Source organism: Haliaeetus albicilla, chromosome Z, assembly GCF_947461875.1.
Source record: "Haliaeetus albicilla chromosome Z, bHalAlb1.1, whole genome shotgun sequence".
Taxonomy (NCBI): Eukaryota; Metazoa; Chordata; class Aves; order Accipitriformes; family Accipitridae; genus Haliaeetus; species Haliaeetus albicilla.
In genome coordinates, this window is record NC_091516.1 from 67,493,787 (window position 1) to 67,518,365 (window position 24,579).

The 24,579-nt window shown below is 40.1% G+C and overlaps 1 long non-coding RNA gene across 1 annotated transcript in view; it reads left to right on the forward strand.

Moving 5' to 3' along the window:
- The first annotated feature begins 409 nt into the window (after positions 1–409).
- Positions 410–24,579, forward strand: part of LOC138683937 (uncharacterized) — a 33,727-nt gene continuing 9,557 nt past the window's right edge. Inside the window, exon 1 of the long non-coding RNA XR_011323434.1 lies at positions 410–638. This is a non-coding gene — a long non-coding RNA (uncharacterized lncRNA). The remainder of the gene's footprint in view (positions 639–24,579) is intronic.

The window sequence follows — 24,579 nt, forward strand, 5'->3', positions numbered from 1 at the left end:
GTTTACACGAATAAAATAGAAGGAGCTTGGGGTTTCTTACATTTTTTTCTTTCCTTTTTCGTTAAGCCATCACTTCCAACTTAGGGGACAAAATGTTGCCTGTTATATTCCCCGCCCCCCGGACTTGTTCAAAGCGTACCCACACCTAAATCACCCACCATTCCCCTCCGTGGAAGAAGGGTGTTTCAACCAAAGTTAAACTGCTTGAGTGAGAATCTGGCAAAGTAGTTTCCCTCTGCACTCCCCGACACGCAAGGATCTTAAATTTACAACAGAAATCAAAACCTGAGAACTATTTTCCCGTGGCTTTCGTGTATCTAGGCATTGAAATTATCACCTATGCGTTGGGGAAAAAAAATGAAAAAAAAAAAATCGAATAAGTGATAATTCGGAGCAAAAGCATGCAGTTCAAAAGCTAAAGCTCCCATTGGAGAACAGAAAATTTAATGAGCTTTTAATGGAATGCAATGCTCAGAGTAGTAAATTATTTGTTAGTTGACGATGCAATCAGCATGCTGATTAAGGTTGCTTGGTTTTTTACTAAACATTAACTGAATGAAAACGGTTAGTCCTTGTTGTTCTGCTTGGGGGGCTTTCGTGAAGCAAATGGACTTTCAGAACAGAGATTGTCAATAAAGGTGAGTGCACTCCAGGTGTCATTTGAATATGGTGATAAAATACTTCTGATAAATATTTAAAAGCGTTTTAAATCCACAATGTTCGCCTAGTGTATTGTGAACTCTGTTTAAAGAAACAGTGGGCCTAGAAAGGCCTTCCATCAGTCCCTGTGTCTCTCTTGGACGATGGATATTGTATTTTATTCGGTAATTTTTTAGCATTACCTTCAAAATGCACGTTTGGACATAAATGTAGGCAAGTTACAGAATTTGGAGACTCAATCTGCAAGAGGAAATAAAAACTACTTAAAGGAGAAATTACTGTTACCGGCTAAGTTAGAAGTGTAATTAAAGCTCTTCTAAATCCACCTGCAATATTTATGCACTTAAAATGAGGTAATTTTTTAATATCAGATACTGTTTTTTCATTAAGGGAAACCCCTTCATTTTTACTGTGGAACGAGATTTCTTTTTACTTTAGTGGACTCGAAGAAAAGCAACAAAACAAAACTCCAGTGGCATTAACACCACAATAGGGAGGGTGGTTATTGTTCTTTTATGTATGTTGACTGTAAATATTTAGCCTATTGAATCCTCAGACAAGCCTTGCAGCGCACAGATCAGTCCACGTATTGACTGAATATGCGCCTGTTTTAAGACAATGTTTATCGTTTTGGTCGCCTGTCTGCTTTGGTCTTACAGATTTACGAGAGACAGAAAGGCGAATTTAAAAAAAAAAAAAAAAAAAAGGAAAGAAAAAAAAGAATTACAGGCTAGAGGCTTTGCTTTTTATGTTAACGACGACAAAGTTCCTCTTCTATAAATCCCAATTAGTTAAATCATCGCGTTATTCACTCACAATGATCAGATACCTTTAAAATCCGATAAATAACTATCTATGTGTTTTAACTATTCCTGTTTATGACCCAAGAGGTTAAAAGCCTTTGACTGGCATTTGACTTCTGACCTCATATAAATGTTATCTTATCAGTTCCTGCTTGTTAACTTGTATTGAGTGCTTGTCCCTGATGGCTTTTAGATAAAGGGGTTTTTATTATATTTCCTATTGAAACTGAACCATTTGCTTTGTTCTTCGTCTGTAGTCTCAGCCCACATAGTAACCTTGTAACCTACCAATTTTTCCTGAATAGGCTAAAATGCAAACTATTTACAGTTTGTATGAAGCCTTATTTTTGTGTAAACTCGCTGGATCGAATCTAATGTTTTGTAATGTAGATTGGTCTTTTTTATTAAGCTTCTGCTCCAACGGTGAACGTTCTCTTTATTTTATTGCCATCATTTTTAATAATTGTAGATTTCGGCCAAGAGGAGAGGAGTTAATACGATCATACAAAGATATATTTTTTACCCGAATTTGAGAAACCTCCCTAAAGAAAGCCTAAGGATGTTTTAAATATTCAGATATATTTTTCACGTTGTAATTTCTCATCTGCTAAAACGATGTAGTTGTTGCATACGCTTACTCTAATTCTGCCTTTCATATTGAAGGGATCCCTTTTATCTTACATATTCGCCTGTACCTTACAGTCCTTCTCACGCACCCAAACTTGTCGATATTAGTATGACGACTAACATGTGCAGGAGGCGTTGCTCCAGACAAACCTATATCATGTTCTGCTGTATTTATACGAGCTTAACTGTGTTTAATCCGTTTTATTACTGTTTGCACATGCGTTAGGAGAAAGCGACTGTACTTCCTCAGGCTAATGTGCTAAAGAACATTTTTCATTAATTTTCTTATAGAAATTGGACCATTATCATAGAGAAAGAATGCAAAGGCAGCCATCTTGTGGGTGTCATATTGCACTTTTTCTCCTTGGTTCTTTTCCACCCAGTCTTTCTTTTTACTGTCTTATTGCCTTTCACCCTTATTAGCCTCGAAGATAGTACTTAATATGCAAAAAGATATTTTCATCATTCCATATACTATAGAAAAGTTGCATTCCCCTTTGGCACTTAAGGCAATGGCTGCCTCGTGGTTACAAGGAAACTACATCTGCCTTTATATTTACTCATACATATGAATGAAACTTAATTTTTGCATTCTATGGCTCTTTGTGGAAATGTATTTACAGAAAGCAAATATGTAAGCAAAATATTATTCTTCAGAACGAGATTAATTTGTCTGCAAACTAACGTGCAGGTATACCATTCAGGAATGATAAAATAGGAAATTTCCTGGACGCTCCCTTTCCCAAACTAACTTCGTTCTGCTAATATTGGTGATATTTATTGAAAGACCGATTTACTGTTTTAATCGTTCACATTGACTCTGTGGAAAGCTGAAGAGCTTTAACGCCCTGTTAACGTCGATTCCATTTCAATATGTCGATCTTATTTCAACAAAAGACATATTTAATGCAATTCCTAACTTCGTACTTGAAGTATTGTATAGTTTAAAGATATCGGCTCAAAAAAAAATGCCCCCCCCAAACCAAATCTGCTTATTGTAACTTAATAATTGCACCAACGAGCATTGTGGAATTCCTACCTTGTTATAGCTTTTTTTAAAGGAAAGCTAAAATCTGAAATTCAAAACTCAAACACCAAAAGGTGAGAATAAGGGTGTGAAGCTATTTGTCAATGAAATAAATGCTGTCAGCCACACCGTCATTAACATGCAGACTGTTCGGTTCAGGATTAGCTGTAACAGACGTTATTGATTATGCCACTATTGGCACTTTATTATCAAACTTTCAATAGTAGCTTGAACGTAGCGGGTTTTAATTTGTTTGAAAACTTGTGGGGGAAATGGAAAAATTTTCGCCCTTAAAAAAAAAAAAGTCTGGAAATGCAAAATAAAATAGCAACGCTAATTAGTGTGTTTTTCGTCAGCTCTTTGTAAATGCAAAGCGCGTTAGAAGTACTAAGTGTTGTTAACAACTCTGAGGACACTGATAATTCGTAACTCTGGTGTTTCAGGATAATAACCCCCATACACATGCATCCACTCACACGCGCGCACGCACCAAAAAAAAAAAAAAAAAAAAAAAAAAAAAGAAAGACACCCCCCCCCCTTATTTCTCCTCTTGCAAACAGCATAAACCAAACTTTTGTTTCTCATGTTTTCAGAGAATTTTTCTAAAAGCTTTATACACAACAATTACCGAGATCCATTTCCAAAAGGGAAAAGAAATGCTGATTAGGAGGAAAACAATTATCACCCCTCCCTCCCCGCCCCCGAAATAAAGCACCGTCCAGTCCGTATCAGTACAGGAACGGGGCAAATCTCTCCTCGCCGCCTTTATCAGAGAAGCCTGAACCTGCCTGTGGCACACGCAACTCCTCCTTTAACCAAACTTAACCCCGAAAAAAACTCTCGTGTGCGTGTGTGTCTTCCTCGGCCGAGGGAGGGGGGGCCGGGCCGGGCCGGGGGGGGGGCGACGACGACTATATTTTTATTTCCAGTGCAAGCAAACTAAGTACGTGCCATTTTTATTCCACTTATCATCACTGTTATCTCGATGAGAAGAAGTTTCTTGTGCACCCCCGGCCACCGCGGGGGCTCACGGAGGGGGGGGGGTGTCTCTTCTCCTCCCTGGGTAAGAGCAGATCACATCCTCTAACAGATTGATTTCCTCGCGTATAAAGATAATTAACTCATTCTTCTCCTCTTAATGGCATTAGCGCCGGTGTCCTGCAGAAGGGTGTGAGTATTTAATTTTGTGCCCCCCCCCCCCCTTTGCGGAGATGTCCCCCAGGTAACTCTCCCCCCTGTCCCTGTCCTTTGCCTCGGCGCTCCCTAAATCACACCTAAGGCGGGGGGGGGGGGGGGGGGTAGCTTTGGAGCCGTAAATCTTGCCCTGGGCTTTGTCCGCGGGGGCGGGGGGCCGAGTTTTTTGGGCTCTCGGCAGCACCCAGGCTATCGCCCCTCGTTGGTGATGCGCACCCATACACAAGCACCGTCCCCGTCCCCCCCCCCCCCCGCCCCGGGTGCTGGCTTGGGGTATTTGGGAGCATCTCTCCCACCCAACACCGGCACGGGGAAAGTCAAGTTCGGAGAAATCCCGCTTTTCGTTCCGTAGTCAAAAAACAAGAGGCATTTGGGCTATTACGGCAGGGCAGCTTCCTTAAAAAAAAAAAAAAAAAGATTATTTGAACTACAAAGGCATTCATTTATGGCTCGCGATGCCGCAAGAAAAGGGCCCTGCTAGAAATTAGCAGCCTGTCCTGGTATTTGGAGAACAAGAGTGACAACTTATTGGAAGTTCTCAAGGAATCATTTATATTTCACACTCCAGCAGGCAGCTGATTTGAGATTGTCTGTTAGCATAACAAAGGCTCTGAGCCTGTGAACTTCAGAAACCTTTCGACCTCTTAGCTGCTGGCATGAATAGCCCCCAGCCCTGCCTATAGAGATCTCCCAAAGCTCCCCTGTTCGTGGCTAAATTGTTAATCAGGGTAATTTAATATAGTTTTCAATATGCCCCATCTCTTCTTGGGTAAGGTATTCACGGACCTCGCCCCCTCCCGAAAGAAAAGTTCTCCTTTATTCAAGTGCGAGAGGGGCAGCTGCAGAATCCCGGCGACGCCCCCTCCCCTCCTTTACCCCCCCCCAAACCTCCGCATCCCCCGGGAGGCGACCCCGGAGGCGTGTGTGTTTGTGTGTCTGTCCCCCCAACAGCATCCACAGCACCCCCAAACCCGACCCCCTCCCTCCACAGCACCTCGTTATCGCACTCCCTCCTCCAGCAGGGCCGGTGACCCCAACATTAAACCTACACTTGATTAATTTAATGTTTTTGTCGTCATATTCATTTATTTGCTCCTAGTCCTCGTGTGTCTCGGTGGGCAGCACCTGTTCCCCCCCCCCCTCGTTGTGAGCTGCAGCTCAGCCGGCTCCTTCAAGGCGTTTCTGGGCAGAGATGGGGGGGGATTTATTTCTCCTCCTGTTACTTGGGGTTTCCTCTCTCTCCTTTCCATCACTCATCCTGCAAAAAGTTGCTGGGGCCAAAGTTTCTGCATAGAAAATTTGGGGAATGAGAAGCACCGGTGTTGGAGGGAGGGAGATTTTTTTATTGCTTTACAGCGCAACCTGGTATCTGGGTTATTGTCATACTTCAGACTTCGGGCCGCAGTTTGTCAGGCTAGGTAAATGATGGGGAAGAAATCTGTGTTATCTGTTTGCATTGTGAGCAACGTGGTCATGCAAGGATACGGTCCAGGCACTGCCCGGCGTGAGGCTGCCACGTAAATAGCTACTGATGCACACTGAGAGCAACAGTCTCTAAACTAAAGTTAGTCATGTTTCTTTAAAATTTCTAAAATCGTGCCTGAGTTCTATTTATGTCTAGAGGTCTTGGAATAATTTGTTCTTGAAACAAAAGGACAAAACAGTATGAGAGATAACACACAGCTGTGAAGACGGACAAATCAGAAACACATTTTTCTGTATTTTAATTTCCTAAAGGAGAGATTTTATGTCTTTGCATTTTATTTGCATGTTTTGACTTCTGCCATTGTGTCTGTGGACATCAGTGACAGCCAATGTTCTTAATTCCTTTTTTTTTCTTTTTGAAGCTCCATATTTGTGTTTGATTTCCTTGTTAAAATTTCCACAGATATGAGATTTTTTCACAGTTTTTTTCCAAAATATATAGAACAAGTCTTAATCAGGATAAGTTTGTGCTTCTAATATTTGTCAAACATCTTTTGAGCAATCAAAAATTCCAAATAAATAAGATAGATGGTCCACAGATATTCAAGAAGTAACCGCTGGTTTCTTTTAATTGTGAGAAGGTAAACTGACAGCATTTTTTCCTTACTTTTTGCTTGATAATCCTTTTTTTTTCTTTTTTTCATTAGACTTTTCCTTCATTACAATCTATGATCCATACCTAGCATTTCACTTTCACATCTCTCAAGTTCTGTTAAATTTTCTTTGAGAGATTAATAAACCTATAGGAGAAAATACCTTTGCTTTGCACCCATACAAAAGTCTATTTTCACATTTTGCCCCCAAAATATATTTAGATTCTTAATTAAAATAATTATATTTTGACTGAAAGGCAAATTAATGCTATTTTGACTAAAAAAAATGTGTGGGTTTTGTGTTTGGGTTGGTTTTTTTTCCTTCCAGCAATTAAAGAACAGGTTTTCTGCATATTAGGAGATACTTGATTAGGTGGTTGTTTCAAAGCTGCTTCCATCTAATGGTACAGTTTGGGCCTATTGTATTGAAAAAAGGATGTCTATTTGGGATGGTGTTTGACAGGGGGAATGAACGCAGACACCAGAACAATTATATTACAGTCCCATTGGGAATGCCAGCACCAAGTTTAGCCAGACTGATGGGGCACTGTCTAGACGGTCCCTTTTGTGTATCAGCTGTTTTTTCCCTGCTTTATTGTCCAGCTTGAATATACGGCTGGAACCTGCATATGGAGCCCAAACATAACCATTCCTGCAGCCATACTTTGCAGTAAACAACAAACAAAACCCCCGCAAACCGAACGCATCCTGCAATCATGTCCGCGTCAGAACGGTTATAAAACAGAAAAGCGAACAAATTCTGCTTTTGCACCAGATATGTAGCTGTGTGCCCATGTAGGAACACATATGCTTGCAGATAACTGTTCTGTAATTAAAAATGCAATTCAGTAGAATAATCACTTGAGATCACAGGTGGATGCATAGGAAATCCTGACGGGGGCTCTGCAGCTTTCTGTGGGGAGGGAGCTGGGGGTGCTTTTGGGGGGAGCGTTGTTTTACAGAAGACATGTAGATGAGGGTAGAAATGTTGCACTCTTTTAATGTGCTCCACCTCTTCCCGAAAGAAGATAGAAAATAAATAAAACAAGCAGGTATTGTGAAAAGGCAATTAGGAGCCAATGTACATGTAAATTACAACCTTTCATTTTTGAAAAGGGCAAAGGATAAAAAGAAGGAATATTTATGAAATGTTTACACTGTAATTAGTAGTGCAGACTGCTCAGCTTTTTACTTACTGAAGCTGATACTGGAGCTGGAATTAGGCCTTTGCCAAAGACTTGTAGGCCCATTTCATATTTTTTTTTTAAAGGAGGAAGCATCAGAAACCTATGAGAAAGAAATTGCTACAGAACTTAGCTTTGTCAATTAATATGCATCTTGCCACTATGTCACAAGGGCATTTTTTGCCAGTAATGCATAAAAGTCACCTTAGCCAGCAACAGCCACTGATAACTAAAAAAAAAAAAAAAAATAAAAGACCCTGCCAAGATACTATGCTGAAGAAGTTTTGGGAACTGCATCACACAGAGTCTGGTAAAAATCTGTGGACTTTCTATGCCTGCATCTTAATCATCTGAAAATGACACTCTGTGGGTAGGTACTCCTGGAGAAGGTTTTGTTTGTCTGAGCAATAATGGCTCATTTTTCACTCATCTTATCTGTTCTTTCTTTTTTTTTTTAATTGGAAACTCATTGCAGAAATCTTCAGGCTATTTTTTTGGTTTTTTCATTCTAATCAGGATTAGACTGAGGCATTGATAATAATGGACTTCCTGATAACATGCTTAATTGCCAACTTCCCTCGCTTTCTGCCAAAGATAGCTTTGCCATGGTCCTTCTGCACTGGCTTAGACCACTTGCTCTTGGAGCGTACCCATCCCTTGCAGATTTGCTATGTGGAAACACTCTACTTAAATTGATAGTGCTACTTCTAAAGCATCCCAGGAAGTCAGGTGTGATGGTTTTACAATTAGGAATAGTGTGCTCTTCTGATCGTCAGAGTGGAAATCCTGGTAATCAGTACTGCATGCAGACAGGTCACCCCGTGGAATCTCTCTGTCCTTTCTTGGCCTGGCATGAGGAGCAGAAAGGAGCAAAACTCTTCACAACACCATCTATTGTCCCTGGAGCGAAGGGCATTTCACCACGCAGTGTTTCTCACTCCATGTGTCTGCAGATGTCCCTTCATACGGCATTTTTGACGAGGGCCTTGCAGGTCTCAGGCGCTGCTGCATCAGATGGCTGGGAAGCAGGCGTACAGAAAGGGTGACTTCTCACCAAATATATGTCTGTGGAGGGAAGTGGAGGGCTGATAAGATCTGGCGGAAGAATACAGTTATGAGTTGACTTTTGCAAATGGAGCACGATCAGATTAAAATAATCATGTTCATTGAAATTAACCCATGGCACCAGTTAGAGCCTAAAAACCACCAATCTATGATCTCCTCTCACCATCAACAGAGAGCAGTTACGCTGTTCCTATAAAGCACATAAACCCATCTCTCTGCTTGCTTTCTCGTTTTGTCTCCTTCTCTTACCACTCTGCCTGCCTGACTGTAAAGACAATGTCTTCGAGGTTGAAAATGAAAGTATAAGAAAGCACATACATCTTATCTGTGTGCATTGTTCTTGACCTGTGGATAAACATATGCTTCTCTGTTTTTCCAAGCCATGATGCCCCAGCTCTCCCTGCTCCCTCAGCGTCTATCACAAACTCTCCTGCTGTGGGCAAATTAGGTTGTGATCTAAAAAAAAAAAAAAAAAAAAAAAAAAAGGAGAAGTTTGTTTCCAGGTTTTGATGGACACAGAAGGTTGCACAAACCTGCAGAGTGATTTACTGCATATTCTTGGTGTGTCAGGCAAGTTAAATGGTTGTGGAATTACGATTGCAATTACGGGACTCGGTGGCTGGAAGAAAAAAACGCCAGTTCAGGGTGACCGATAGCCATCACTGCAGGTGCCAGGATGGGTACCGCTGTGCACGCTACCAGTGCAGAGCCAGAACTGTCCTGCTAAAGGGTTCACAAAGGAAAATCCACTTTGGGGCAGAGTAAAGCAGTTGCTGGTGGCGAGGAGGACTTTGGGAGCCTGGACAGTTGGCACATGTAATTAGTGATCAGCTTTGTCTAGGTACAGGGTAATTTCACCTGACTCCCCAGCACAAAATATCTGTGGCTTGATACCACTGCCCCAGTCACAGCCTGAGATGCAGTTAACCTGTTTAGGGCTGTCATATGAGGAAAAGTGGGAAAACTCATGTGGAGCATTGCCCCGTGAGTTGCACATCTTTTATACGCGAATGCCAACTGAGAGCGCTACACACACGCGCGACTCCTGTTAAATTTGTTCACTGAATCATATGCTATTTTACACCAAGAGGCACCTGTGGAGGCCACATTGTCCAGCCCTGCTCTCCGAGCGATCCAGGTGGGTCAGGCTGTGCGGGGACATGTCCAGCTGAGTTCAGACTAGCTCCAAGGACGGAGAGGCTGCAGACGACCTGGGCCACTGCTGCCTCCATGATAATAAGCAAATAAACACATAAAATAAAATAAAATAAAATAAAATAAAGGCCTTCACCCGATCTGGTGGCTTGCCGCCCCATGCATCTTAGCACGTCTGCTATAAGCATCATGGCTGTTTGCAGGTGAGGATTCCCATCATCATACAACCAAGTGCCCAACTGAGACTGTAATTAAGAAACGGTAACGCAGACTCCAAGTGCTCAGATATCATAGCAATGAGCGTAATATAAATGCCCAGAAAACCTACACTAGCAAGCGCCGTTTCAAAAAAAAGGCTCGGAAGCCTTCCGAAGCATTAATCTGGGTTGAGGAGCATGTGTGTAATGTGCCCCTTTCCATATGGTGATGCTTTAATGTGACAAGGCTGAAGCTATGAGAGTAGGCATAATGCACAGCCATCCTCTCCACCTTTGCTTCCCCATCGCCTGGCAGCAGTTGTCTCTCCTTTCTTCCTCTCTTCCTTTCCTCTTTCTCATTCCTAAAATAATCCTTTCACATCAGCACAGCTAATAGAGTTTTTATCAAGCCGGACCCCTAGTCTGTCGTAATTCTGTTTTTCCAGTCACCCTGTTTGTTCAAGTTAGAATAAAATTATTTAAATCAGTTTCTTGTAATCTTCAGTTATTTATAGATAAAATGATTTACATGTTTGTGAGCTATCTGCTGTGGGCACAGTATTACTGAAGGCTTTTCTTCGGGGATTACACCACCATTTAAGTTTATTTTCTTGTTTTCCACATCATGTTTTGATCTCCTAAAGGAAATAACTTATTCTCTCTATCTCTTTCCTTCTCCTGAAGATAAAATGCCCACTTTTGGCTACATTTATTTAAGAGAGTAATGTAGTTTATCAGTTTGCTTGTTTGGAACTAGAATTGAATTTGTGTTTGGAGACCATATGGCAAAATCGCTCCTTTTTTTCCTCTGTGGTAAAAGAAATTCAGGAGAATTTTATCTATAAATCCTACATCTAACACTGATTATTTGGTCCCAAGTCTGATCCTCATTGCACTAATGTAAAGTTGGCTTATTTCTATTAAAGCTGGTAGAGTTACATAATGGTAAATAAGGTGCTAGTAAATTAAAATTAGCTGTGTGCATTTACAGTAGAGTGAAACAGCTGCAATCCAAAATAACCGCACTTGGTAAGTCAGATCTGAATTTGCCCTGTCTTGCTTACTCCCTGTGCTGAGTTGAACTCAGTTGTTTCTTTTATGCAAATGGTTGGCATATCTAATATAATGGAAGACTATGAATAAATATCATGTCAGCTGACATGGGTTACGAATGAGTTGACAGTCATTTCCCAATCATTAACAAAGATTACCAATCATTTTTCACAAAAAGGAAAATAAATGCTTTTTGTGTTTGGTTGGTTTAGACTTTATCAGAAGAATTTTTAATGTATGTATGATGGGAACTTCTTCAGCCTACAAACCGAGGACCATTCTGGTTTAGGTGGACGTTAAAGATTTCATTAGGATTTTCTTGTTTAAAAAAACATTGGTCACTGCACCAATGCAGTGTGTCACCCTTTTGTAGACTTTCAGCTGTGCAAAGAGATATTTCCCCTTTGTACCTGTGATTCTATTTAATTCTGTCTAATTTTTAATATAAAATTAATATAGTAATATTAATTAATATTAGTAATGGATATTTAAATAAGCATACATCTAAAATAACACAGAAAATTCAGTGACAATGAATTTGTCACAAAGGAGTTCAACTTTCAATTTCCTAGTTATGATGAATGCAAATGGTAGTACCATTCTAAATTTATAGGAACCAAAGATGTATTTTATACAAAAAAAATTTAGAAAATGTGGTTTAGCCCTTTTTTTTTTTTTTTTTTTTTTTGTGTGTGTGTGAATTTTGTTTTGCTGTTATCTTGGAAACCATTAAAAAAAAAGATATTTTCTCAGTTATGCACTCTGCACTGTCGAATTTACTCCACTTCAAAGGGGCGATACAAAAGCCCAAATTCTTATGCCCCTTTAAAAAGCAACTAACCAGAAGGAGAAAAAACTAGACCACCAGAAAGTACACAATAACCCTGAATTAGCAGAGAGATGAACACATTATTTATGTCCCTCCTACAGCTCACCAATTTTTCTGCATATGACAGCTACTGTGGGAGCATACATGGGACTCCAAAGGAGGAATGTGGGTGGAAGGGAGCTGAGACTGATTCAGTTCTTGCTCCTGCCTTGGTTGGTACCTTCAGGCAAAACATTGACTCCTTATGAGAAGAAGCTTTTACACTTCTTTTTTTTTTTTTTTTTTTTTTTGGAAACTTTGCCTCCTCATTTTATTTTGCCCACCCTGCAGTACAAGGAACATATAAATCCTTAGAACTGTTTTGTTGTTTGGTGGGGGTTTTTTTATAAGAAATAATCAATATTCAAACAATTGAGTTACTAATCCATTAGACTGCAGTTTGGTCTCCCTTCTTCAGATAATCTGTGAAAAAGAAGCAACCGATGAGTATGTTAAGCCTGGGGAAGCAGAAGCTAATTTAAAATACATAATGCACATCTTCCCATAAACACATTTTTGCAATACTGTCAAGGTCTGCTTTAAATAGGTTAAGACTCCAACTCAGGAAAGCTTTCCTGTTTCAGGAAGGGTATTTGAGGACTTGCTTAACTTTAAGAAAGTGCTCACACACCTGTAAAGTGAGTGGGGCTAAGCAGATGCCTAGATAAAGCCCATGGGCAGGACGTTTATGTCCTGGCTCGGCACTGCTTGTCCATCGCCGTGATGAGGTTTGCCATTCCTGACCCCAAAAGAGTAGCCACACTGCCCTGATTTTTGCAGACTGTGTGGGCATTTCGGAACTGGATTCACAGCAGCCAGCACGTATTTGGGGTATGTGTTTAACTGTTAGTTACAAATAGTCCTCAATGAGGGGGAAGTCCCTTTCTTGCAATCTTCACAGTTTAATATGAGATAGAGGAGTTAACAGATAAACTGGTAAAATATCTTAAAAAAAAAAAACCACCTTAAACAATAATTTAATGTGTCCCCTTGATCACCTAACCTTCCTGCTAACTATAGATCCATCTCTTCCAGGACTTGTTAAAAAAAATTCAAAACTCCACCACTTCAAAATGAGAAAATTCCCCCTTTCCCCCAGGTGTGAGTGATGTCTGCGCATGCCCAAAAAACAGGGAAGGAATTTCTTCTGTGCAAATTTTCCACATATCCAAAGATATAATAATTTTAATATCTGTCACCTTAACTGAGGATGAAAGCAGGAGTTTTATGTCTGTATAAAAGGGGTTTTCCTAAAGGGATTCATCATGTGCTTCTAGCCTCTAAAAAGCCCACAGTAATCCTCTCCAGGCAGCATATATCTGTATCCAGAAAAGTTATGTTTGGTACTTTTTGAGGGTTTCATTGCTTTTTTTAGGCTTCTGTATTTTGACTGATAATTATTTAGGGAACTTGGCTTTACAGGCAGAGGCAGACAAAAAAATAGTCTCCATGAAATATTTTAACACTGTCTTAAACACTACTAAAATAGTTTTTTTGTAAGCAGATATTGCCTATCCAGAATGCAGGATGCGAAGGTACAGTGTAAACATTTTACTGATGCTCATCGGCAGGGAACTGCCTTATCACAGTGGAGTCAGTTATGTGAAACCTGACCAGCCACTTTTACATGGATAAAATCTGTATTTGAGGCTGCATCGTATCTCCTGTGTATTTCAGAAAATATCTAGGGTCCTTCTGTCACTTATTCTATCCAACATTTTCTGCTAGTAAATGTTAAAGAGGAGATATTCCTTCCTGTCCTCCAGCTTGCTTCAGCCAGTTTTCATCTGCCTCTTGTGAGATCCTCTCCGTTTCTCCTTTCAGATCTGTTTGCTTTTTTGCACCCAGTTTCTTTTACTTCTTTTTCCTTCCCCTTCAGAGCAGAGGTGGTTAAAGGCTGATATCACAGCTCTCAGCATATGACCACCAGGTCCAGACCGAAGGGCAATGGGGCTCTGGTGACTTGCATCTCCGTATGGCTTTCCAAAGCCATCAGATCACACCCTAAAGAAAAATTCAGTTCAGAGCATAAATTAAAAATTCAAGTCTCTGTGAGAACGGCAAAATTATGTGAGAGAAAATAAGTACATATATTGAGTTTGACTGCAAAAAAAAACATGCATGAAGTTTGATGCAAAAGCAGTTGACTGAGGTGAGAGTGAACTTCATCTTTTCTTTTTTGGAGGGGTATTTGTCTTTTGTGAGGAAATACAATCCTCTGTCTTTTCTTACATGTGCCTCAACATTTAGGGGTTCATACAGACACTGAAATACTTTGTTTAGGAAATTACTGTTTGAGCTCAACAGATGTTGAGGCCACAAGAAACCACTGTAATTTTCCAGCCTTGCTGGGTTATATTGCATACGTTAAACCAGAACAGTTTTCACCCTGATTCGGGGAGTGGAAGGCATCCTTCCATTCAGACAATTTGTGCCCAGCTGGAGTGTCTTCCCAGGGAGCTGTATCACAGCCAAACCTTTTTCGTGATTTTCATTTTTAGGTTTCTCTGTGTACTTAGACAAGCTGTAATTTCAAGAGTATGATTATACGAATCCTGCACATTGTAATCCACCTTCTTCCAAAAACGTGTGATTTGCTTACCAACAAACAGTCCATTGCACTGGAGTCATAATTCAGCAACTATTCAAGCAGATGGCTGGTTGAAAATGGACTTGATGGTAACAAAGAGAAAATATGCTGAAAAAATATGCTTAATGTCTGGCACTGCCAGCTACTATTCTTCCTCTTTTTCTGCAAGCCATTTGATGTTCCAGTGGAACAGTTAGTGTACAACATCTTCCCCTAGCATCCTCTTCCCTCCGCTTGCTGTTTCACAGTCCTGGGCATCACTTCAGCCCTCGATCCTTCTCCACCTTCTCCTCTCTGACAGCCAAGCCAGCTAACAAAGTTTCATCTCACAGACGATTATCCTCCTGTTTGCTCTGACACAGTTGTTCTTAGGGTTGCACGGGGCACCAGGTCAGTGAAACAACTCAAATAAAGAGATACATAAACAAATGCTTATTTTTTTTAAAGTTTTTTTAAAGTGGATTGTTTGAATCAAATTCTGCCAAAATGAAAAGCAAATCCCCCAAATATTTTTTTTATCCCCAAGCTGCTCCTCCTCTCTCAGTCCCTCCTCTCTCAGCCTCCAGAGGGGCCAGAAGGGGAGGGGGGGATTTATAGCTAAAATGCAGCTTCATTTACTTCTTCCTCAAATTTCCTTGTTGCATTTCTTCACTACATTAACAAACGGGCCAATTTAAAAAAAAAATAATAATAACCTTTGTGTGTGAGGTACAAAACATCAGCCACATCAGCTCTGTTTTGTTAATTCTTGCTGGGAGGGCTGTTGCCAAAGGTACTTTCCCTAAGCACATGCATGCTGGTATAGCCTGCTGGGCATCACGCCACGCGTGGACGTGGACCTGGCCCCCATGGTTGGGATGCCTCCCATGAGAGCCCCCCCTCTTCAAAAAGCCGTGCCTGTGGGCTGCTCTCCCTGATAGACCTGAAATGCACTGTCCTCTCTGGGAGGGATTTGCACTGGATGGAAAAGTGAGGATGACAGTCCCTGCCAGTGCTGCAGGTCTTGTGAATGAAAATTAGTATAATGTTTTTTGTGATACTGTGCGTAGATGTGCGTTTCCTATTGTGAATAAGTGTGTTTCAGTATAGACATGTAATGGAAGTCTAGCTGTCTATAACTCTGTCTCTCGGTATCTCTCTTTCTCTGCGGAGTGTAATTTCACCTCTCTATTTATACTGTTACAGTCTCAATTTTATGTCTGTTTCCTAAAAGTGCTTGATTTAGGCCATTTGACATTTCCTTGTGCTAATGTGCTCTCATCCAGAGAGAATCCTGGTTTGGAGGGAATATTAATATTTCTATGAAGTAGGAGAACAGAACAGGGGTGAGAGGCAAATGCAGTAAATAGCAAATAGCTTTCTGCAGGGGAAGCTTTCATCTGGTGATGACACTAGTCATCCATGATGTCTGAATAAACAGGGTTATCATGATTAATGGTAATTAATTGTAGCATTGTTATTGCTTGTTTTTTTTATTTTGCTGCAGGCTCCATGGAAGATGCCACATGAAGATGTTGCACCCATCCAAGGCACTTGCAGGCTACAGTGGGCTTGCTTGGGATTTACAGCATTGGGCCAAATGCAGATCCAAATTTCAGCCATCTCTCCTTAGAAATAAAATAAGACCTTTGAGATAACTCCAGAGTGATCCTGGAGGGAAACGCTCTCCAGTAGCACTGTATGCATGGCAGGAAAAAAAAAGGATGGTGTGAAATTGGCAAATGACATTGCAGGATTTTGCGAGTGTTACCTGTGCTCCTTCCTCCCCCTTTTATGGCTGATATCGTGTCTCGTGGCACATACTGCTTTAAGTCAGCCCGTAAAGCCTGCAGAGGCAGGGAACCCCCCACTTTCTGCCACAGGTGCCACCAGGGAGCCCCCCCTCCTCCCAGACCCCCTCCAAGCACGAAGCCTGGTATAGCAAGACCTTCCTGCATGCAGGGTTGTGTCCAGCTCTGCAGGGTTTCTTTATTCACAAGTTAAGAATTCCCAGACAAGGGCTTTTACTGATTTAAAAAATTTAATTCTGAGGATGGATCACAATTAGGAGTTGCACTGCACACACAGAAGTCAGAGCTGCTGTCATATAGAAAACAGGGATGGTATGCTCTCGTATGATTTTAATTGATGACAGTATTATTTTGGAAATATTTATAGCTGGGCTAATTTTTTTTGAGCTCTTTCTCACGTTCCTGTAGCACAATAGAAAACTGACTAAATGAAACCTTTGAGCAGTGTTTTACCATGTGAGATCTAGGTTAAGTTAAAAAAAAATGGAAACGAGTTGACTTACAGTAGTTTTCGATTTATTTTATAGCAGGTCTGGAATTAGTTTGAACTTGTCATTGCTTTGGCAGGGAAAATAAACATTAAATAGAAGCAAAGTCAATCACATTGCAACATTTGCATTTTTACCATTGAGTGTGTTTACCTGAATTATCATCTTGTAGCAGACATCTCTGCTTTGCTTTGATCTTGCACTACCAAAGGTATTTTACAAGAAGCAGTCATTAAAAACCCCACACACAATTATGACAATTTCTGTAAAGCTCATGAAGTAATATAAGGCGCAAAGCTTTTCATTTTAATTTTAATGTGTAGTGTAGAATTAAAAAATAATGAAATGTTTTAAAGAATCCTTAGATTTTACTCCCCCCCCAGTACAGCAGCAGGAGATGTGTGCTTAATGTGAAGGATGATGGCAAAATGCACTAGATTTTCTATCTAGCAGGAAGATTTATAGTTTGGGTAAGATACCAGGTGACAAACCAATTGTGCAATTGAGCTAATAGGAATAAAACATTCTGTGAAGCTTGTGAGCTGTTATTACAAACACTTGTGTAAATATGGTTTAGTTCATTGTTACCTCTTCAAATTATGCTTATGTACAGCTCCAAAGTGCAGCCTCTGCTTTCTTGTTTGAAATGCCATTGACCGAACCAGCTTTTTTGCATTTATATAAATATATTTCCTGTGTTGTCAGAAAGTACAGGAAAATAAGTCTCTCATGTGAAACACAAATACGCCAGAGAAAGGAGTCCCACTAGCAAAAGAAAAGTCTTCAAACATCAACAAAACAAAGTTTGCAGTTAATTAATCACCCAGTTTTGAATACTTAACCGTTTTTAAGAGTTATTGTAACACTGATGAGCAGTGTGTGAGCACTTAAGAATTAACAGGTAATCCCCACACTTCTTCCTCTCCTGTTATGAAATATTATAGGTTAGCATAAAAGCAAAACAGATACAAGAAATTGTCCATCATGAACTCATAGTAACAAGTCTAAATACAATTTTTAATATGCATTAGTAACAAAGATAGTCCCATTCTCCATCATAAATGCCACAAGAGCATTTGACTGACACTATTGTGCACTTTGCTATCTCTAGCTGCTTTAAGGGCATTCAAGCACTGAATTACTTTAGGGGAGGAGAGCTGGGGTTTTGATGCAAGAGCTCCACTGGAATCTACAGCTAAATTGCCAAGATCAGAGCTTGAACCACAACCAGTATGCAATTCACAATCCTTAAAGAGTAAAACATTTAATCATATTGGAAAATGCAGGACTTTATAGATGGCTTTTAAATTTGCAACCCATCAGATGTCACCTTGGCCAAAGGGAAACTAGGAGTGGGGATCATTTGGCCAAACACAGGCATAATTCTTGGCAATAATTCTTCTCATGCAAAGGTAGGCATCTAAAATAGGCTGTATGAATCACTCTCTGAAAGTGCCCGTTAATGAGGAGGGCAGCCTGGGGTGACCAGCTCCTCCCTCGCTGCAGATGCCTGGCCCTGCTGAGGAGCCTGTCTTGGGTGACCTGCTGTACCTGACTCTCTAGCATGGGTGCAAACGGGTCCAAAGTGGGATTCATCTCCCTGTGCTCCAGCTTAAATCCAGAAGGGAGACAGTGACAGTCAGCAGGAGAAAACAAAGATCTCCAGACTGCAGTTGGCCATCTCCAAAATTAAGTGTCTCTTCTGCCACTGTGCCTGGGCAAGTCACCCTGGAGAGACATCCCTACTCAAATCCTTCCTTAGATCCACGTAAAAATGATTTTGTTATATTATGGAAGTGGATTTTTCTAGTCCACTCCAACTAAAAAGATGATCTTTCTCGTTTGGATTGGTTTTTTTTTTCTTCTTGAATGGCTGCATTGTGTGTGATTACAATAACACATCTGCTCATAAAATGGGCATGCAAGACTCTGCTGTGAAGAATCGAGGGTGTGGGCATTTGTTCAAAGCTACTGGTAATATATTGCTTGCAACCATCTGACAGATTGCTAATAGGGCACAGCTGTTTTACGTGTTCATGGTTCCTTCGGCCACTCTCCACAATGGAGTGGGAGATACAGCTTGTACAGCTAAAACGTTTCCCATTTGTCTGTTTCCAGCAGGGGAGAAAAAAAAAAAAAGCCTCAAATGATGTTTTTCAAGATAAACCCTTCAAATAACAATGAATATGCTCATAAAGATTGAATATAGTTATATACACAGCTCTGTGTGAAATGAGCATTTTTATTTCCTACTGTCTTTTATGTTATATTTTTGCAAAGTCCATGGAACATGTCTTCAGTTATATGGACACGTGCAGCATCACTCAGGCAATAATTTCCAAAGATGAACAGAGCTGTAATTCTGCTGTTTTGCGCAAATCAGATTTGCACGTTGTTTCGCGCCTTAACTTTCAGAAATTACTGTGAACAAACCAGACAAAATTCCATTCTTCCCCAAGGAAGGGAAGTCATTAAGGGCAATCCCACACTGATGATCACAGTCTAAATACCTAGATAAAGAAGAAATCTTTTTCTTAATTTCTATGTAGCAATATAAATGATTGTAAATACAGAATTCTCTTCCATGGGTGAGATACTTTAAATTATCTGTCTTTTAAAAGATCATTGATGATTGAGGTAATGGCCTAGCTATTTTTGTTTTGTGTTGTATACTGAGTGTTTATAAAAAGAGCTGGATCAAGAGCTTTGGAATTGAAGCTTTCTTGATGAATATAACAATGGGTGATGTTGACGTGCAGGACTAGTTTTTCTCACAGCAGGTTAACATTTGCTTTCCCACCATTTGGAAAGGAAGACTTGGGATTTTCTCTTGATTCAGTCATCTGAAAGACTGCCAAAGCATTAGATAAAAGATTGTGTATTTTTGGACATCATTAAAATTTAATTAACAGAGTGTTGAGAGGGGTGTTTGTTTCTTTGAATTGCACATTTTAATTATTTCTCTATCTATCTGATGTGTGTTTTTAATATATTGAGGAGTATTAGCAACACTGTTTGTTTAAAATAAGAATATTCAAATATTTTCTTAATAAAGTAGTTCTTGGTGAAGGAAAATATCCTACAAGATTTTAACAGTTCCGCACTTTTCCTAGTTCCTTCATAAACACTGGCAGTCTGAAGATGCCAAACACCATGGCATGGGTACATTTTAACAATTCCAGTCATTTGTGCTGGATCATGTTTGGGTGTTTATGCCCATTAAAACCAACAGTGGCATTTTTACCTGCAAACCTCTTCCCTTTTGCTTAAATATGGGCGTGGCAACAGATGCACATAAAGGAAAGCTGGTATTGTATACAGATTTTGAAAACATATATTGTGTGCAATTTTGCAACACATGTATGTTATAGGAGGCCAGAAATCCAGCTCTGCCTGGACTCTGCAGTTCTCTAATATGTTTTTACCAGAGCACAAGTGATATTACCCTGCTTTCTCATTTTTTTCTGTCCAGTTATTTGCATACTCAGATGATTTTCCTGAGCTGTCTAACAGCAATCAAGTAGCTGGCAGAAAGATTTGTTTCCTCTAACTTTAACTGTCTTGAAGTGAGACATCCAATTTAAGCAAGCTGTTAAGGTGCTTGTGTAGCATCCAGATGATAAATGATCCCACCTCTTTGAACTCTGATTTCTGGAGGTGCCTCTCTCTAACTGATAATGCCTAACTGTTGGTAACCCAAATTAGTAGAGATTAATCCCAACGTAAAGGTCTAAACTGCATCAACTATGTCTACAAAACTGCATGTGCAAACGAGGGGACATTGCACTGATGTTACAATTAAAAAAAGATGCATAGCTTCTTGACTTCCAGGTCTGAAAAATTGACTTTATATACATAAGCACATATGTAAATATACACACATGCTTTTGCTGGCACGCATGCACTTGTTTATAAACTTATCATTTATTAATACCTACATATGCACACACAGAGATGCCTGGGGACATGATGCAAAACCAAGCAGATAACTATCCTCCTTAAAATGATAACCGTAGGAGCACAACCTCTGCCTGTAAACTATTCCTGGAATTTCCTTCATTTCTCCTTACAAAGTATGTGGTTTGTAGCTAAGTAAGTGGCTTTTATCCACTTGAAGACATTTATGTGGCCAGGTAAGCAGTCCACTCAGCTGGAATGAATAATAAAAAGGAAACTGTTATTTATGTGGAGAACACATGTTTTGGATCAATGAAGAAAAGACATGTTGGTTTGGGATTTGCTTGCTTATTTCTGGTGAGGATATAGAATCAGTTATAGGACAAAAACGACTTTTTTTTTTTCTTTTCTTATTGGGTGTTCAAGGAAATCCAGGGACTGGGAAACATCTGTGTCTACCTATAAACATCCCCTATGAAAGCCCTGTGCTCAGGCTGACAGCTACAGCTGGCTCTGATTCCCCAAACACGCCTTCACTTCAGCCCTGCTCGGTGAGCTGGCATTACACTACTGGCTTGTTGCTCATAGCTGTCTTCTTGTGGCATCATGGAGCTGAATATGGAAAAATTTCTTTTTTCATTGGGTAAATTCATCTGTGTCGAGCTCATCGGCGTCAAACCCTGAGCTGACATCTCTAAGTTTATTCAAGGTATCTCTCTTCTGAACCCACTGCCCTCACTTGCATGAGGTATTGTTCTCTCGTCTTGTGGCTTCAGCAGTGATTTACAAAATGCAAGCTGATTGCAAAAACCTCTCATTCTGATTGCAAAACAGGTGACATCTACTCCATATGGAGATAATTGTCAAAGGGAAATTAAGGTTCTTGTTTCAACACTGAGTTACAATTAAAAATGCTCTTAATTTTTGCAACTTTCCTTTTTCACTCAGAGTTTTGGGAAAAGAAGGAGAGTTGGAAGATGCTGCCTCATCAAACCCAAACCTTTTCACAAGAGAGCACATGAAGTCTAGTGGTGTCAACATCCAAAATGGAGCTTTAGTTGGGTTAACTCTGCTACGCAGAAGCATAAAGAAGGCATAAGAGCTGGCACATCCTAGAGAAGTGCAAATTGACAAAAGATGGGAGAATCAAGGACCAGAAAGAGAAAACTGATAAATAGTAAGAATACATTGGATAGGTTCTTGTGTGGTAGGTTCAGCATAGACTGATGGAGGTTATTTCTGACAGTGTGTAGTTTTGCTAATTTACTGAGGAGTATTGTGTATGCTAAAAATGCCTTTAAATTATGGGGAAAATTCATTGGGCATGAGGGGAGAAGTTGGGGAAATCCACCCAGAACTATTACATGCAAGGATGCAACCTCTTGGTCAGGATGTTCCTCCACCACAAGATGCTGACAAAAATTAATACACAGCTACCTGGTTCTTATGCTATTTCCTAAACACCTGCTATTGACTTTGGTTGGAGACAGGATAAAACGCCAGATGGATATGACTCACTAGAAGCTGTTGTCGTGTCCTTAAGGCACAAGGTGAGTTCAGGTGTCACCAGGGACATAAAAGGTAGCTGGAATGTGTTCTGTAAGAACAGTAGTAGTGAGACAGAAGAGAAAAGGAAGGGTTGACTCACTGCTCAGGGGAAAGAAAGATACACTAATGACACTCCAGCAACAAAAGAGTTTCGTTTGTTTTTGTTTTTCAGTCATTACTTGGCTGAAATCAGTTGTCATGGCCAGCAGTCATGTTGAAAGGGCAAAATTCCAGCTACTGAAGGGAAAGAGCAGGTTAGGGAGGATTTAGGTTAAGTTACTTGGGTTTAAGTCACCAGCATTGATGAAATTTACCTTGAGGTACTAGACAGTTGGTTGAAACAATTTATCTGAGATGTTGGAGGAGTCAAGGGATACAGGGGCTGGTGGCTTTTATCCAGTTCAGATATCAACATTCACCATTTCTCTAGCTAAAGCTTCAAAGTACCACAGATGCTGTAGTCTCACTGCAGTGTCAAGCAGGAGGCAAAACTGAGTTGCACTGAGACCTCTTAAGCTTTCAAAACAAAAACCTAATCAAGAGAAATGTAGCAGGGAAAAAAATCACATAAGCTACTTTTTTAATAGTCTTTTTAAAAGTTTGTTCATGTTTCTGTTTTCTTCCCTCTAATGAATTTGCCTCCCACCATTACTTGTCCCATAGAATTTGTATGTTGACTTCAAGGTATAGCATCCATGCAGCACCATGAGGGGTGTAGGAAAAACAGAGCTTATAATTTTTTTTATTAGTGTGGTGGGAAATGAAGAAGAATGCCAAGAATCAATTGAAGAATTGTATTAATTGGAGGTATTCAATAATAAAAAAAAAGAACTACCATCTACTTTTTTTTTTTTTCTGCTGCTCTTTAGGATATCTGATTTGATTGGCACCCATTGATGGCAACACGATTGACACAAAACCACACTCCAGCAGCACAGTCAATTCCAATGCATTTAGATATCTATGATTTCTTGCTTTTCCAAGAATAATCGGACCAAAGATTGAATTCTGAATGTTGCATGCTGAAATTTAAAAGCTGAGATGAGCATTGTCCTTGAGTAGTAGGCACTGGAGTCCACACATTGACATGCAAAGCCAGTTACACCAGCCTGCTTCTTTTAAATAAAATCAATACAATGTAATATTGACAGTTTCTAAGTATACTCTTCTACAGTTGCTGTTAGAAGACAAAAATGTAACGATCTAACTGGTGTGAGATGTGGTTAAATTGCAGTTCTGTACTGTTTAAAGACACCTTGTTCACCAATCTTAAGACTGGCGAAGTCTGCGATTTTTTTTAATATGAATAGGCAGATTCAAGTCTTACCTTCTTAATGTTTAGGCTGAAAAAAGCGCTGGTTTTCTGAGCATTTTGCTATGCAAAATACACAGGAACATTTCCATGATATTAGGTAATTCAGTATCAGATTTATTTGTAATTCCAAGTGGAATGGTGACGTTTGAGCTGAATGCAACTGTGAGACTCAAGACTAGTGCTGTGTTGGGCTTATTGTTTCCTGCATGCTCTAAAGCAATCAAACAATTCTGCAAATGTTCTTCAGAGAATACATCCAGAATACTACCTCATTAAACATGTCCTTGGCTTTTGTTCCATTTCCTACTTCAAATTGCTGCTTTTAGTTGTGAAATGACCTCTTGTAGCAGTGAAATTTTATTAACTCTTCAATCCACTGGCACAGAGCTGAAAACAACAGTGATCAGGAAAATGAAAAATGAGTGGTTTGGGACTGACTCATATGGCAGAATGGCACAAAATGGAAGTAAGTTCTACGGCTACATGATGGCATGTTGCTTGATATTGGTGGTATTGCCTTCATCCTCCTAGTAGGCTGATGATCAGTGCTGTAGACCCATACCTGTCTGTCTTCTGGCTTTCTGTTAAACAAAGCGGGACTAATTTTGCCCTCAAATACTCTTACTGTATGCATACACTTAAGGTCCAAATTTTGCGGTCTTTGCCTTTTTGCTTTCTGTTGCACAATATCCATTTCAAATCTTGAGCGAGATTCACTTATCCCATGAATTATTCCTGCGCAAGCAGGGTTAAATGAGCTCCCATGAAAGATGCTCTGAAGAGGCAGTATAGATTAGAGTCACAGTTCAGTCCTTGATTTCTCTCTTCAAAAGTGGAAGGAAGACTCAGCAGCCCTTTAGCCAGCACAGTTTACTCCTTGCTCAGCACTGTGTTGGCATTAGCTCGAGCATTTAGAGGTCAGGGAAACGCCTCGGAGTTAATGGGAAGCAGGATGGTAGTCCACGGGCAGATTTTCCTCTTTTCCTGACTGTGACCTGCAGTTTGTCTGATATCCTCGACAGTCACTCGCATGGAAATGT